At 46.2% G+C, this 17,708-nt stretch overlaps 1 pseudogene; it reads right to left on the bottom strand.

Moving 5' to 3' along the window:
- Window positions 1-787: 787 nt before the first annotated feature.
- LOC140702273 (small ribosomal subunit protein eS4, X isoform-like) overlaps window positions 788-17,708 on the bottom strand; it is a 30,147-nt pseudogene continuing 13,226 nt past the window's right edge.

Genomic DNA, 17,708 nt, shown 5'->3' with positions numbered 1-17,708 from the left:
ATAATGAGGAAACCATATGGGTCAGTAAGAATAACCGTAAGAAGGTTAAGGAAGGTTAAGGAAAGAGGAGCATGTACCAAATAAGGAGAAAAATAAGTAGGAGTCTGGGGTCTAGTTAATATGGGAAATGGGAGATGTAAACAGGGGTGGGACTTCATATGATTGCTTTAGGCTGTGAGCAAACACGGGCTCGAAAGCACACGTGAAAGCCTGGACAGAGAGTAATCAGGAGTTTGCACACGCTAAAATAGGCTGAGGGAATCCTGGAGCTCAGCTAGCCATGCTACAACCCTCCGTCTTACAAGTCTGCCCACATAAGAACACCCTTGCACTCTCAGATATTACTGTGAGAAGAACATGTGGGCTTTGTAGTCCTTAAACTTAACTTGCACCACTGGCAGGACTCCTTAAGTATGCTAGGCCGAGGCAGCACTCTCAGATGACCCTAAGACAAGTGTTACTGTTCAGGAAACCAATTGAGTTTTATAATCATTATTTTATTTTAAAAAATAAGCATGTTACTAGGTATCAAAACCAAGATGGCGCCGGTAGCGGGCGATTAGCGATTATCTCCGCCGTGCCGGCTTGCCTCTTGCGCTCTTTATCACCCTTCCCCCCCCTCTACTTTCACTCTTTTTTTTCACTCTTCCCTCTCCTCCCCCCGACTTTCTGGACCCTCTCCTCACTTTTTACGATCGCTGGCAGCCGGATTGAGTGTGGGACCGTGGGCTGGAGCCGGAGCATAAACGCGGAGCCGTGGCTGAGGTCCGATTTGGGCTTCCCAGCTTCAGCGGAGCTCGGACGCTCGGGTGCCTTGCGGTCCGAAGGAGGTGGCGTTTGGGGCGCTCTGCGCCATTCGAGAGCTGGAACTCAAGACCGCCAGAGAGTCGCCTGCCAGAGAACGGGTTCGCCGACCAGGCTTGTGCCAGGGCCCTTCCTTGAGGTGGAAATCGACCGCTGACGGCTGGACGCCCGCCCCCCTCGATCTTTATTGCTCCGACCGCATGGTTGAGGTCGGAGTTTGGAGCCTGGAACCTGGATTGATAGATCTCCTGGGGCGAGCGGTGGGGGGGGTTGCGCTGTCTCCGAGAGCTGCGGACCCCTGCTGCTGGACCAAAGAGGCAAATTTTCGGGGGCGAGGTGGTGGAAGGAAGACCTTCACCAATCGAAGCCAGCTTGCCGGACGGCCGCCATGTTGGGTTCCCTGTGGGCAGCTTTTGTTCTGTTTCCAGCCTCAGACTGCTTACCCTCCCTTCCCTGGTCTGCCTGCAGAAACATCTTGCTACTTTCTCAAGGAAGGGTAAAGGGGAAAACAGGGACTAATCATCATTCTGCCTGGTTTCTGCTGATCCCGATGCTGCCTGTTGTCCATAAATTGAACAACTCCGTGAGTAACATCTCCACTTCGGCACTTTCTCTGGACTTAATATTACCCAAACAGCCTTTGAAAAATTTACTAACATCAATAACTTCATCAAGAACAGTAAAACCCAAAGGGCAAGGCTGCGAGCCAGTAGAGGATGGACTTGATCTAGTTGGGGGGTGGGGGTAACACTACAGTTATTTTATTATGTTTTATATACATATATTTTTTAATTTAAATTAATTTACTTTGTACTTGTTTAAATTTGTATTGGAACGTTTGTGTTATTAGTTAAGTTGATTTTTTAATTATTATTTTTCTCTCTCTCTTTCTTTTTTCCCTTATTCTGTCTGGCATGGAGTGGGAGGCCTGCTTGACCAGCGAGGGGCCTTTCAACATCCCGGTGGTTATGGGTAGAGGGCGATATGGCGTTGGCGCAACCCCTACTCGTGTTAGTAGAACGGTGAACAGATGTCTGAAGGCTGTTCACTGTTCTGAGGCTGTGACCAACCCCCAGAATCGAGGTAGCCAGTTCAGCCAGCCTTCCACTCTAACCCTGCTGCTGTTGAATGCCAGGTCTGTATCCAACAAACCCCAGCTAATTCAAGATCTTATTCTGGAGGAGGATGCAGACCTGGCATGCATAACTGAGACGTGGCTTAATGGGGAGGGTGGACCTCCTCTGGCTCTCATCTGCCTGCCCGGTTATGATGTCTAGCACCAGGGTAGACTGGAAGGGCGGGGGGGGGAGTACCCATTGTCTATAAATCCACCTTGGAGGTTACCAGGCGCTCCTCGGCGGTAAGGCCGGGTTCAGAGGCCCTCCACGTGTCGATTGGGGCCAGGGATGGAATTGGGATTTTGCTGGGATACCGCGCTCCCTGCGGTCCAGCCACTTCCCTTCCGGAGCTGGCTGACTTCGTCTCCGCAGCATTGTTGGGATCCCCGAGGCTTTTGGTCTTGGGTGATTTCAACGTGCATGCGGAGGCGGAGGTTACTGGGCCAGCTTCTGAGTTCTTGGAAACCATGGCTTCCTTGAACATGTCCCAACATGTCAACTGCCCCACTCACGTGGGTGGTCATACACTGGACCTGATCTTTTCCTCCAATTGGGGCGAGAGTGGTCTGATGGTGACGGACCTGGTGCCAGTCCCCTTGTCATGGTCAGATCACCACCTGATTAAGTGTAACCTCACAGTGGCTCTCCCCCCACGCAGGGAGCAGGGGCCTATTGCTATGGCCCACCCTCGAAGACTACTGGATCCGAGTGGCTTCCAGGATGCTATGAGAGGGATTACCGCTGACCTGGCTAGCGCTCCTGTCGACGTCCTGGTGGACAGCTGGTCCATCGCTGCCACCCGGGCAGTGGACACGATCGCGCCCAAACGCCCTCTCCGGCGCAGAACGCGCCTGGCGCCCTGGTTCAACCAGGAGCTCCGAGTGATGAAGCGAAATAGGAGAAGGCTAGAGCGTAGATGGAGGAAGAATCCGACGGATAATAACTGGATAGCCGTTAAGGTTGCAACTAACCTTTACCTGAATAAGGTGAAGGCTGCCAGTAGATCATTCTTCGCTAACCGGATAAGCAAAGCTTCCAACCAGCAGGCGGAACTTTTCCGTATAGTGCGCGACCTATCCGGAGTTGGCCCGGGAGATGGGCCTCCCCCTAGTTTTTCACCGGACCAATTTGCAGCATTTTTTAAATCTAAAGTGGAGGCCATCCGCCGGGAGCTCTCTCCCTTTTTGAACACAGTGAATTGAGCTGAGATGTCCAGCGCTCCATCTTGCCCGGTTATTCTCGATTCTTTTCAGCCAGTAACGCCTGATTCTGTGACCAGAGTGCTTGACTGCTGTCGGGCCACCACCTCCTCCTTGGACCCTTGCCCGGCCTGGCTAATCAAAGCAGCCAGGCCAAAAACAACTGAATGGGCCACAGCAATAATAAATGGGTCTTTCCTTGAGGGCAGATTCCCATCTGCCCTCAAGGAGACACTCATTAGGCCCATATGAAAGAAACCTAGTTTGGCGGCGGACGAAATTGGCAATTACAGGCCCGTCGCCAATATTTCTTTCATGAGCAAAGTTGTGGAGAGGGTGGTGGCAGACCAGCTTCAACACTCCTGGATGAATCAGATGCACTGGATCCATTCCAGTCGGGCTTCAGGCTGCGCCACGGGACAGAGACGGCATTGGTCGCCCTGTATGATGACCTGCTGAGAGAGGCCAACAGGGGCAAAACGTCTCTGTTGGTCCTCCTTGATATATCGGCGGCCTTTGATACCGTCGACCACGGTATCCTCCTGGGGAGGCTCTCCGAGCTGGGAATCGGTGGCCTGGCGTTAACCTGGCTCCGTTCCTTCTTGGAGGACCGCCCCCAGAGAGTTCAGCTTGGGGAGAATGTCTCGGCCCCGTGGAGCTCCAATTGTGGGGTTCCGCAGGGATCGATTATCTCCCCAATGCTATTTAACATCTATATGAGGCCGCTAGCGGGGATCATCAGGGGGTGTGGAGCGATGTGTCATCAGTATGCTGATGACACCCAGCTCTACATCTCCTTTTTACCAACTGCAGGTGATGCCGTCCTGACCCTCCAGCGCTGCCTGGAGACTATACTGGAATGGATGCAGGAAAACGGCCTGCGGCTGAACCCGGACAAGACGGAAGTCCTGAGGGTGGGGCCCCCCGTAGTTGGTGGCCTGGTTGGCCCTCTCTCTTTTGGGGGGGCGACCTTGGCCCCAGCGAGCAGGGTCCGCAGCCTGGGCATACATTTGGATCCAACGCTCACCATGGAAACACAGGTGACGTCGGTCGTCCGCTCCGCCTACTTCCAGCTCTGGCGGATTGCCCGGCTGCGGCCCTATCTCGACACGGGGGCCCTCACTACCTTAGTACACGCACTCGTAATCTCAAGATTAGATCACTGCAACGCGCTCTGCGTGGGGCTACCTTTGAGGCTGATACGGAAACTTCAGATGGTGCAGAATGCAGCAGCCAGACTCCTCACTGGAGGGAGAAAATATCATCACATCTCCCCCATCCTGGCTAGACTGCACTGGCTGCCCATTCGTTTCCATATCGACTTCAAAGTTTTAATGCTCACTTATAAGGCCCTAAACGGTTTGGGACCTCGATACTTGGCGGAACGCCTTCACCCACCAAGTTCTACCCGAACCACCCACACGAGCCAGGAGGTGAGGCTGAGGAGCCTGACGCCGAGGGAGGCCCGGAGGGAGAAGACAAGAAACCGGGCCTTCTCGGCGGTGGCTCCTCGCCTTTGGAACAATCTCCCTCCTGAGATTCGCGCGGCCCCTTCGCTGGGTACATTCAAAACTCAATTAAAAACATGGCTTTATGTCAAGGCCTTCCCTCCTGCCAGCATCTAAGCTAATTTAAATTATTTCTTTCTTCTTTTCCTATTTATTATTTATGATTACTATGTTCTGTTATTGATATTTTGTACTTATGTTATTATAATTGTATACTTTTTGTGTTAGCCGCTCAGAGTGGTACCGAATTACCAGATGGGCGGGATATAAATCAAATAAATAAATAAATAAATAAACTAAGCCAAGGTAAGTAAATAAGCATTGTGTTAGTTATTTACAACTCTAGTGAGACAAAGAAAACATGAAAAATAGAAAAGTGTTCCAAAAACCTTACAAAAATACAAAAAGCCATTAAAAGAATAACAACAGTTCCAGTCCAGTAATTCATTAGGAAAACAAAATAATCCAAGCAGGTTATAAAAAGGCTATAGTCCTCAGTGATTCTGTAAAACAAAAATCCTGTACGAAAAAGAAAAATTCAGTAAATGTCCCATTGTCCTTACAAAATTATAAGAGCATAGTCCATATGAAGTATTCCAAAAATAAGAGTTCATAGAGAAATAATCCATAGTCCTTACGAAAAAGCCCATAGGTCCAAGGGTAATCCAGTATAGTACACAGATCAGTCCATGTAAAGGTTGGTCCCGATAGACTTCAGGGTGTGCCACGAATGACTGAAGAGTCGGTCTTGAATGACCATGTCCATAGGCAAAAAGTTCCTTTTTCAAGAGTAACTGGCAAGGGCTTATCGCACCTTCCCACGATGTCATCCAATCAGAGTTCGTTACTAGGCAAACAGTCCTGTTGCACCACATGACTTCTTTCCCATACACACCAGATGTTATTTGGGTTACTGTGGTTTAGTAAAGAGTCAAAACAATTCCCATCTAATCACACTGAGTCCTTTTCTCAGGCTATCAGAATAACATTCTCTCTGCTCGCCTAGAAAACAACCTGTCAGCATAGCATATGCAAAGAAACAAGATGGAACCTCTCTTGCTCATTTCTTAATTACAAACCCCATATTCCTTAAAAGATTTTAATTCAAAAACCCATCTCATCACATAGCCATACCGGATAGGCTGTACGCCTTGGAAGACCTACCAATGGGGAAACAAGGGAGGGACCATGTGGCTGGGAATAGGGAATAAATATCAAGCTATCTGTATTGATCAGTGTGCCCACCTAGTTAGGACACCCACTTTCGCAGAAGTGCTTTTCAATAAAGGAGAACTGCTTGAATTCATGGTTGTCTGGTTACTATATTAGGTAACAAGGGTGTAACCATTTCTCACACTTTGTTGATGCAAGCCCTGTCTATCTCCCCATCTTTCCGGCCTGCCACCAGACTGTTTTTTCACCACCAACACTCACCAGTCATGTAGGCCCTCTCCATCCCCCCCCCACATCTTTTCTGGCCCACTGAAATTCTGCTTCTTCTTCCCCCACTGTCCAATCATTCCCTGTCCAATCATCCCCTCATCAAACCCTGTCTATCCCACCAGCCTGGTTCTTCACCCACCAACTCTCCAGTCATGTCCTAATCAACTCAAAGCCGGTCTATCCCCTTCACATCTCTGGCCCACCACAAGCCTGGTTCTTCACACTTCTCTACAAGTGTTCCCTCCTCAACGCAAGGTTTGTCTATCACCCAATCTTTTCTGGCCACCAGAGGTGTGGTTCTTCTCCTCTACTACCACTTATCTCTCTGCTCATTCCCACAATGACAGAAGCCCTGTTTGTCTCTCCAATATTTCCTGGAACATCAAAAACCTGGTTATTCACTTCACCCCCAACTCTCCAATCATTCCCACCTTGACACAAGCCCTTTCTGTTCCCCTCAAATTTTCTAGCTGACCACAAGCCTGATTCTTCATCCTCCAAATCTCCAGTCATTCCCTCCTTGTTGCAAAACCTGTCAATCAGCCCCATATATTATGGGTCCACACAAGTCTAGTTGTTCACCCCACTATCTCCAGTCATTTCCTTCTCGACACAATCCCTGTCTATCCCCTCTTGTTTTCTGGCCCACCACAATCCTGGTTCTTCTCTCTCCAACTCCCCAGTTATTCCCTCCTTGATGCAAGCCTATCTATTTCCCAGTTTTCTGCTGCACCACAAGCCTTGTTCTTCATCCCACACTCTCCAATCATTCCCTCCTTGACAAAATTCCTGTCTAAGCCCACTCCCCAATTTTTCTCAGCCACCTGAAGCCTGCTTCTTCATCCCTCCCCACTCTCCAGTCATTCCCTACTCAACACAAACCCTGTCTATCATCGCACATTTTCCGACAATGTGGTTCTTTTGCCACATTGTTGCCGGTCATTCCCTCCACAAAACAAGCCAGGTATATCCCCCTCATCTCTTCTTGCCTAACACAAGCTTGTTTCTGCACACTCAGCCCTCATGAGTACATCCCAGCTTGTGGACAAACAAAAGCCTGCATCTTCAGCACTCCATTCTCCACACATTCCCTCCACAACTCAAGCTCTTCCCCATCCCCCACTCATTCTTCGGTTATACCTTTCCAAAACACAAGCCCTGTCTGGGATTCCTACATTTCTGGCCAAGCAGAACCCTTTCCCCCCCAATTCTACTCTTCAGTCGTTCCCTCCTTGACAAAAGATCTATCCAACTCCATCTTCTTTAGTTGACCACAAGGCTTGTTCTTCGCACCCCTTCACTTTACAGGCATTCCCTCCTTAACGGAAACCCTCTCTATCCCTCTCCATCTTTTTGACGCAAATCGTATCTTTTACCCCCCACCTTTTTTGGTCAAGCACAAGCCTTGTTCTTCGCACCCCTCTACACTGCAGGAATGCCGTCCTCGACACAAGCCCTATCACCCTCCATCATTTTTGGATGAGTACAAGACTCGTTCTTTACAACCATCCACTCTAAAGACAATTCCTCCACACACAAAAAAACCCTGTTTATCCCCCTCCAACTTTTTTGTCCCCACACAACCATTGCTTTTCATGCACCTCCACTCTGCAGACAATCCGACTTCCACGCAAGCCCTGTCTACCCCCCTCCATCTTTTTTATTCCTACATAAACCTTGTTCTTCAAATGAATCCACTCTGCAGAAATTCCCTCCTCGACATAAGCCCTCTCTATGCCCCTGTAACTTTATGGGTCCAGTACAAGCCATGTTCTTCACACCCCTTCACGCTGCAGGCATTGCCTCATTGACGCAAGTCCTCTCTATCCCCCTCTATCTTTTTTGGGCCAGCAGAAGGCTTGTTCTTCAAACCCCTTCACTCTGCAGGCACTCCCTCCTCGACACAAGCCCTCTCTATCCCCCTCAATATTTTTAGATCCAACAAAAGCCTTGTTCTTCCCACCGATTCACCCTACAGGCATTGCCTCCACGAAGCAATCCCTCTCTACCCCCCTCAGTCTTTATGGGTCCAGCACAAGCCTTGTTTTTCAAACCCTTTCAGCTTGCAGGCATTCCTTCCTTGACACAAGCACTCTCTATCCCCCACAATCTTTTTGGATCCAGCACAAACCACCTTCTTCCCACTGATTCACCCTGCAGGCATTCCCTCCTTGACGTAAGCGCTCTTTATAACCCTCTATCTTTTTTGCCTCATCAGAAGGCTTGTTCTTCAAATCCCTTCACACTGCAATCATTCCCTTCTCGACACAAGCCCTCTCTATCCCCTCTATGGGTCCAGCACAAGCCTTGTTTTTCAAACCTCTTCACACTGCAGGCATTCCCTCCTCGATGTAAGCCCTCTCTATCCCCTCTATCTTTATGGGTCCAGCACAAGCCATGTTCTTCGCATCCCTTCAAGCTGCAGGCATTGCCTCCTAGACACAAGCTCTCTCTATCCCCCTAAATCTTTGTAGGTCCTGCACAAGTTCTGTTCTTCAAACTGGAAATAGTTAAATTTCTAAGTTGGAGTTCCGGTTGTGGTTGGGTGAGACAACACCATTTGTTTGTGCTGCATCCTCCAGTCCAATCTTTTAAAGTTTTCTTTAAACAATTATCCTGTCCAAGACAGCCTGTATTTATTAGTATTCTTACTATGCTTGATGCCAAACTAAGGAACAGAAATAAATCCAAAAAGAAAGAACTTGTAAGCTAGACTTTGCGGTTTGTTGTTCATATCTTTGGTGATAGGACAAGTATAATCAACCAAAATATAACTGCTGCTTTGGGAAGCTGACATCAACAACATCTGGGGACCCAAAGCTGGTGACATTATTTATCTAAGTTCTCTGTTTAAAGAGTTTGTGTATACTCCTGTTACTCTAAGGACGGGTCATTGCTGAGGCCAAGAGGCTTGGAAGAGAAGGTTCGCCTGAGGCAAGGAATGAAAGCTTTTTTGTTTGATGGCAATCCCTATGTTCACTTCCTCTACACTGCTCAACTGTTGATTAATCATCGAGAACCTCCAAACCCATGGAAAGCCAGCTGAAGCACCCCACTTTCTATAACGTTGATTGAAAAGCTTTGTAACTTCTGTATCAAGCAGATACTCATTATCAAGTACTCACTATCAAGTAGAAATTCACAGAGTAAGAACAGCAGGTGTGGTAACCCATTTGAGATTACTTCTCCACCTTGAGAATGAAACTCCCTCCAAACTTTGATATTTGTTGCCGCAAAGTCTAAAGACAGCCTTACTTTGCTTTTGGATGGTTGGGAGCTGAGACAGACACTCCGTTCTTGGGCTTCTTAAGAACTCTAAAGAAAATTTGGGAGTGCCTGCTCTGTGTTTGTTCATACTTCTATTATCGCGTTCAAGTTTGCGGGAGCTCCCCACTTTTTTTTTTATTTTCAATTCTGGTTGATGGACTTATTATAACTATATATATATTTGAGTATTTTCTGCACTCAGTATTGATTAGTCAAATTTAATTTGGAATTTGGAATTTTTGCATTTATAGTTTTATACTTTTATAGTTTTATATATGTATAGAATTTATCATAGTTTATTATCTTACATTTTTACTTTTTCCTATTTTTTATTATTATTATTATTATTATTATTATTATTATTATTATTATTATTATTATTATTATTATTATTATTATTTGAATTTAGTCTATTACAGCAATAATTTGATTTTGTTGAATAATAGTTTTTACTAGAAAGAGGTATAAAAACATGGGATTTCCCCAGCACATGGCAGCTTTTTAGAAGAGAGGAAAGGAGTCAAAAGAAAATCACTGATTTCTTTTCTCCCAAAAATGAGGGAATTAAACACATAAACGAAACTTTAGACTGGTCAATTGAGAATAGGTGTACAATAATAGAATGAAAGAAAGATGATCCTGGTCCTAACCTGGCAATGGAACTAGCAGCTGCAGAAAATGCTTTGGACACCAGTGGGGTGGAGAAGAAAGGAAGAAAGGGGGTAGAAGTCTTTATATTAAAACAAATAAAGAATTAACACAAGGAGGCACCCAAATAGAAAAAGGACCCCTGCCAAAAATAATCAAGGCAAATGCTAAGTCTGATATCACACACTGTTCCACTGGGTAAAAGATATCCTAGATGAGATGAAGTTAATTAAATCATTCCTCTTCAAATCTCATGAGTTATTAACTACATTAACCAACTTAACTGCAATAAGCAATTTACCCAGAAACAATAATACACAAACTGACTAAGGTACCACACCCCGACTTCCACTGGATAATTTGTCCAAAGGGAAAAAAACTTCTAAAAAAGAAGGCTAAAAACAGGGCACAGGTAAGGAGTTCGCATGGGTGTACAAAAAAAGACTAAAAATATTAAGTGCACAAGCAAGACAAAAAAGTCATCTGACAAGATGGATTTCCATAATCTATTTAAACTTAGTGAGAGGAAACCAAAGAAAGAAGGAAAATCTTCTAGATCCAAAAGAAACTCTGAAAAGTTAGATACTGGCCAGGCCCTAACACATTTAGACCAAATAGCTATTACTCCCCCCATACAGGACATTGAGGATAAAATAGATATAGTGGGAAATGATCCATGGATTGACATGATAAATAATAACCCTAAGAATAATAATCAACTAACAGCCCAGTTGATGCGGCCTGAGAATAGAACTAGATGGAAGTTAAGATTAATGGCTGACACTTTAGCATTACACTATGTGGATGTCCAAAATGAAAGGGGATACTTACCCAAAATAAACGCAAATGGAACTTGATCAGCACTCTAGAACCTATAATTCCTGAATTAACTTCCACATCCCAAATTCTAAATGTGGACTACTTATTCTACAATTATACCCAAGCATGTGAGATAGTAACATTCAAAGATAGCATAATGACCAATAGGATTTATAGCAGAAGAAAAGAATTAGCTGTGTGGGTTATAACTGCTGTACGATATTTTAAAAACAATGGACAAAGCCTACCTCTCTTGTGTGGGTACACTAGAGAAATGGAAAGAGACACCCTAGCTTATGTCCAGGAGAAACATACAGAGGAAGGCCTTATTCAAATTTTAGAAGATCACCCAACTGATTGGCAAAATGATTACAAAATTTTTATTAAAAACCATAAGGATGATAGACATGCAACAGAAAAGATCAAGCCAGGCCTTGCTTGGCCAGAAGAGGAGATAGAGACTCATCTTATCTCATCCTTTAGTAAATTATCAACTGATGTGCAGGCGTCCTTAGCGAATCGCCTGGACTCCCTGGTTGCAACTTTGAGGGATCTAGAACAGCCCCCAAATTCCAATGATGACCTAGCATTCAATCAACTGCCCACACTAGGATGCCCGGTGGAGACACAGGTTAAGGACAGAATGAAAATCCCCCTGGAGCCCATGATAATAATAAATAAAAGGGTTCCTAGTTCTAATTTAACAGTGCCTACAGACCATCCCAATCTCTGTTTGATAACTGAGGCACCCCTAGATAATGCCCAGAGTAACCCTCTGTTATTATTGAAATAAATTCAGTGGTGAGTGCAATGCCTGACTTAGAATCATCCATGGATTATCCTGCTTCAAACTGACAATTTGCAATTCAAAGTGAGCACCATCTAAAATGCATTTCATGGAATGTGTCTGGCTGGTTGAACAAAATTCAAAATCCATCATTTTTGTCATTTATAAAAAGTTTTGATGTTATGGTTGTTGTGGGTTTTTCAGGCTCTTTGGCCGTGTTCTGAAGGTTGTTCTTCCTAACGTTTCGCCAGTCTCTGTGGCCGGCATCTTCAGAGGACAGCACTCTGTGCTCTGGTGTAGTTGGCTTGGTGCTTCCTACACCGCTACCCACAACAACCATTAGATCCCGGCCGTGAAAGCCTTCTCAAATATTTTGATATTATCTTTATTCAGGAGACATGGTTATTATCTGAGTTGTTATTAAACGGATTTACTTCATACACTCTTGCTGCAACTCCTGCAGTAGCTAGAGGTTGTCCAAACAGAGGGTTGTCTTGTCTGATATCCACCCCAGTGGTCTGTGCTGTTTTACTACTACTATCTTTAAGATCTATTGCAATGGCCGTTCTCCTGTTCTTCAAGGATTGGGAAATTTTGGTTGTGAATGTTTATATTCCGCCTTACTCATCTCCTTTCTATTATGAGCATTGCTGGTCTGATTTAGAAATGTACATATATGATCTTGAGACAAAATTTCATGGAGCGCAAACAATACTGCTTGGATATTTTAATGCATGTCTGGGCAACGGCCATTTTAGATCTGCCTATGCTGAGCATATTGGTGACTTTTATAATCAGTCAAGAAATACAAAAGATCCCCTCCTGAATAAGACTGGAAAAAGTTTTTGGCAGCTGATTGATAAGCTAAATTTGGCAATATTAAATAGTAATTTCCAAGGTGATGAATTGTGGGAGTTCACATATTTCAGTAAAAATGGAGCTAGTTTGATTATTTAGCTATTACCCCACTCTTACTAGATAACATTTTATACTTTACAGTGGGTACACAGACAGAAAGTGACCATCATCCCCTTATATTCTACATGCACACCTTTAAAGCTTCATTAAATAATGGGGAGGATAGTTATTTCCCAATAGATCAAGTGTTGGTGACAGCAGATACTGCAGCGGTCTCCCATACTCCAGCAAGAAATACAACAAATTTTGTATAGGGCTCCTATGCTCAAACTGAAAGGGGAAATTGAGGCAGCTCAAAACAACACTGCCCTTGGAGGATATAGTAAATTAATAGATACTTTGAGACCCTTCTTAATCAAGAGGATAAGACTATCACCCGGAAGCAGACCAACTAATATCAGTTGGTTTGATAGACAGTACAAAACTATGAAGCACCAATTAAGAGTTCTAAAATTGCACAAACAAAATCAGTCTAAAAGTTTACCCAGATATTTTTTACCTCCGTAATAAATATAAACAGCTTCTCAAAAAGAAAAAACAAGCCTCAATAAAAGAATCTCATCGGGAACTTGCCCTGGCTTTGTCCCAGAAAAATACGGCAAAATTTTGGCAACTGTTCACATCAGTCTATCCCCTGTCTATCCCCCTCCACCTTATTTGGCCAAGCACAAGATTTGTTTTTCACACACCTCCACTGTACAAGCTTTCCCACGTTGACACAAGCCCTATCTATCATGCTCCATTTTTTGAGTTCAGCACAAGAATTGTTCTTCAAAACCATCCACCCAATAGCTTTTCCCTCTTCGGCACAAGCCCCATTCATCCCCTTCCATTTTTAGGTCAAGCACAAGTCTTGTTCTTCACACCTCACCACCCTGTCGGCGCATGCCTTGTCTATCCCGCTCCATCTTTTATCGGTCCAGAACAAGTCTTGTTCTTCACACACACATCACCCTTTACGTTTTAAGTTCAAAACAGAAGCCCTGTCTATCCCCCTCCATCTTTTCTGAGTCCAACAGAAGCCTTGTTCCTCACACTCCTCAACCCTGTAGCATTTCCCTCTTTGACAAAAGCTGTGTATAACCCCCTCCATCTTTTTTGGCCAAGCACAAGCCTTTTTCTTCACTGCCCTCCAAATGGAGGCATTCCCTCCTCAATACAAGCCTTTCTATCCCCCTCTAGTTTTTGAGGTTTGGCACAAGTCTTGTTCTTTACATACTTTTCCCTCCGCAATGCAAGGCGTGTCTATCGCCCTCCATATTTTGGGGTCCAGCACAAGCGTTGTTATTCACATCCCTCCACCCTGTAGTTTTTCCCTACCCGACACAAGCTCTGCCTATCCCCCTCCCTCTTTTGGGAATCCAGCACAAGTCTTGTTCTTAAATCCCCTCCACCCCATAGGTTTCCTCACCTTAAAGGAAGCCCTAACTAGCCCCTCCATCTTTTGGGAATCCAGCACAAGTCTTGTTCTTAAATCCCCTCCACCCCGTAGGTTTCCTCACTGTCGCGACTGCCACCTCCTCCTACGTCACCACAAGAGATGACAGGTCACGATCCTTCACACCCACATACACAACTTCGCTGCCACCAAACACACATAAACCTGACACATCAGACTTATTATGGATTTCAAAATAAAAATGATGATTTATTGAATACAGAAATAAAATGTAAATCACTGAATGAAAGAATCACTTGTCACACTATATTTCTCAGACCTTAACCCTGCACAGTTCTTTGTTACTTAACACTCAATTACCTAACCTATATCTAACCCTGTCTACAGATCTTCTTTCAAGCCCTCACTCAACTCTCTCTTCAACCCTATCTCAGCCTTCTATTCTCTTTTCTCTTTGCACTTCACCCTTATATACATAAACTCCACCCCTTTAAGACCCACCTCCTGCCCTGCCATAGGCCAGAAAACTCCAGCCTTAGCCAAGACAGGCAGGTGACGTCATGGCACACGTCACACTCACCTTAAAGGAAGCCCTGTCTACCCCCTCCATCTTTTCGGGTACCCCTCCAGTCTGTAGGTTTCCCCTTCTACACGCAAGCCCTAATTATCCCCCTATATCATTTTGGAACCAGCAAAAACCTGTTCTTCACTCCACTTCAATTGTAGGCATCCCCTCCCCAACGATCACCGTCCATTTGTGGGGGTCCAGCACAAGTCTTGTTCTTCACACCCCTCCACCCTCTCGATTTACCCTACTCAATGCAAGACCTATCTATCTCCCTCTTTTTTTCTTGGCCAAGCACAAGCCTGGTTCTTCACACGCCTTAACCCTGTAGGTTTTCCCTCCTCAACACAAGCCCTATCTATCCCCCTTCTTTTTTTGGAGCCCAGCGAAAGTCTTGTTCTTCACATCTCTCAACACTACAGGTTTTCCTGCCTTGACGCAAGCCCTCCCTATCCCCCTCCATCTTTTGGGTCCAGTGCAACTCTTGTTCTTCACACCTCTCACCTCTCCCCCCCCCCGTAGGTTTTCCCTCCTCGATGCAAGTCCTATCTATCTCCCTCCTTTTTTGGGGTCCAACACATCTCTTGTTCTTCACATCTCTCAACACTATAGGTTTTCCCTCCTCAACACAAGCCCTGCCTATCCTCCTCCATATTTTGGGTCCAGCACAACTCTTGTTCTTCACACCCCTAACCTCCCCCCATAGGTTTTCCCTCCTCGACGCAAACCCTATCTCCCTCCTTTTTTGGGGTCCAGCACAACTCTTGTTCTTCACACCCCTCCACTCTGTAGGTATTTGCTCCTCAATGAAAGCCCTACCTATCTCCCTTCTCTTTTTTTGGAGTCCAGCGAAAGTCTTGTTCTTCACATCTCTCAACACTATAAGTTTTCCCTCCTTGACACATGCCATGCTTTTCCCCATCCATCTTTTGGGTCCAGCACAAGTCTTCTTCTCAAACCACCTCTCCCACCCCCCGTAGGTTTTCCCTCCTCGACGCAAGCCCTGTCTATCCCCCTCCTTTTTTTTGGAGTCCAGCAAAAGTCTTGTTCTTCACATCTATCAACACCATAGGTGCCCTGCTCAACACAAGTCCTGTCTGTCCCGCTCCCTTTTTTGGAGCCCAGCGAAAGTCTTGTTCTTCACATCTCTCAACAATCTAGGTTTTCCCTCCTCAACGCAAGTCCTCCCTAACCCCCTCCATCTTTTGGGCCCAGCACAAGTCTTGTTCTTCACACCTCTAACCTCCCCCCGTGGGTATTCCCTCCTCGACGCAAGCCCTATCTATCTCTGTCCTTTTTGGGGGTCCAGCACAACTCTTCTTCTTCACACCCCACCACACAGTAGGTATTCCCGCCTCGACGCAAGCCCTCCATATCCCCCTCCATCTTTTGGGTCCAGCACAAGTCTTGTTCTTCACACCCCTCACCTCCCCCCCACATAGGTTTTCCCTCCTCAACGCAAGCCCTATCTATATCTTTCCTTTTTTGGGGTTCAACACAACTCTTGTTCTTCACATCTCTCAACACTATAGGTTTTCCCACCTCGACACAAGCCCTGCCTATCCCCCTCCATCTTTTGGTTCCAAAAGAAGTCTTGTTCCTCACACCCCTAACCTCCCCCGTAGGTATTCCCTCCTCGACGCAAGCCCTATCTATCTCTGTCCTTTTTGGGGTCCAGCACAGCTCTTGTTCATCACAACCCACCACACAGTAGGTATTCCCGCCTCGACGCAAGCCCTCCCTATCCCCCTCCATCTTTTGGGTCCAGCACAAGTCTTCATCTTCACACCCCTCACCTCCCCCCCCATGTAGGTTTTACCTCCTCGACACAAACCCTATCTACCTCCCTCCTTTTTTGAGGTCCAGCACAAGTCTTGTTCTTCACACCCCTCCACTCTGTAGGTTTTTTCTCCTCGACGCAAGCCCTGCCGATCCCACTCCATCATTTTGGTTCCAGCAGAAGACTTGTCCTTCACACCCCTCCACCTTGTAGATTTTCCCTTCTTGATGGAAGCCATAATTATCCCACTCAATCTTTTGGGGTCCAGCACAAGTGTTTTTCTTCACACTCCTCAACTGTATACGTTTTCCCTCCTTGACGCAAGCCCTGTCTATCTCCCACTATTTGTCTTGGACAAGTACAAGCCTTGTTCTTAACACTTATCCAGCCTGTACAATTTCCCTCCGTGATGACTCAAGCCTTATCTATCTCTCTCCTTTTTTGGGGTCCAGCGCAAGACTTGTTCTCCACAACCCTCCACTCTGTAGGTTTTCCCTCCCCGATGCAAGCCCTGCCTATCCCCCTCCATCTTTTGGGTCCAGCACAAGTCTTGTTCTTCACACCGTTAACCTCCCCCTGTAGGTATTCCCTCCTCGACGCAAGCCCTGCCTATCCCCCTCCATCTTTTGGGTCCAGCACAAGTCTTGCTCTTCACATCCCTCACCTCCCCCCCTGTAGGTTTTCCCTCCTCAACGCAAACCCTATCCATCTCCCTCCTTTTTTGGGGTCCAGCACAAGTCTTGTTCTTCACACCCCTCCACTCTGTAGGTTTTCCATCCTCGATGCAAGCCCTGCCTATCCCACTCCATCATTTTGATTCCAGGAGAAGACTTTTCCTTCACAACCCTCCACCCTGTAGATTTTCCCTTCTCGACGGAATGCACATGCATTAATGTGGTAAACAGTTGCATTCTGCTTTTGTGAATACATGCAGCAACCCAGTCTTTTCTAGGTTATTTGTACCAGGAGCATGGAGTGGCTGGATCATGGCCATCATTGGTTGCTCATCACCCTTCGTCATAAGTCGTCCACACGATTGTGCTGCTCCATCCCACCCCATCATGTGATCTTCCAGTCTCGGCAGGAGCCTGGACTTCCTTTCTCTGCCTCCTCCAGCACCTGGCCACTCAGACAAGCAGGCGAGGCAGAGATTCCTGTAGTGTTGCCTTTGAGTGGCCAGTTGTTGGAGGAGGTGGAGAAGGGAAGTTCAGGCTCCTGCCCAGACTGGAAGATTGCACAAAGGGGAGGGACAGAGCAGCATGCATCAGCAAGTCAGTGGGTGAGCTGCCAGTGGAGAGGGGAAAGCAAACGCATGGCATCTGTGCTGCTACACAGACAGCTGGTGATGAAGGGGCATGAAGTACTTCATGCCCATCTTTACTCATCACCACAAGTTGTTCCTTAGACTCTGCAAAGATTTCAAAATCCTATAGAAACACTGTAAGGGAGTTCT

This window comes from Pogona vitticeps, chromosome 3, assembly GCF_051106095.1.
Source record: "Pogona vitticeps strain Pit_001003342236 chromosome 3, PviZW2.1, whole genome shotgun sequence".
NCBI classification, from domain to species: domain Eukaryota; kingdom Metazoa; phylum Chordata; class Lepidosauria; order Squamata; family Agamidae; genus Pogona; species Pogona vitticeps.
This window is presented reverse-complemented; position numbering and strand designations above follow the sequence as displayed.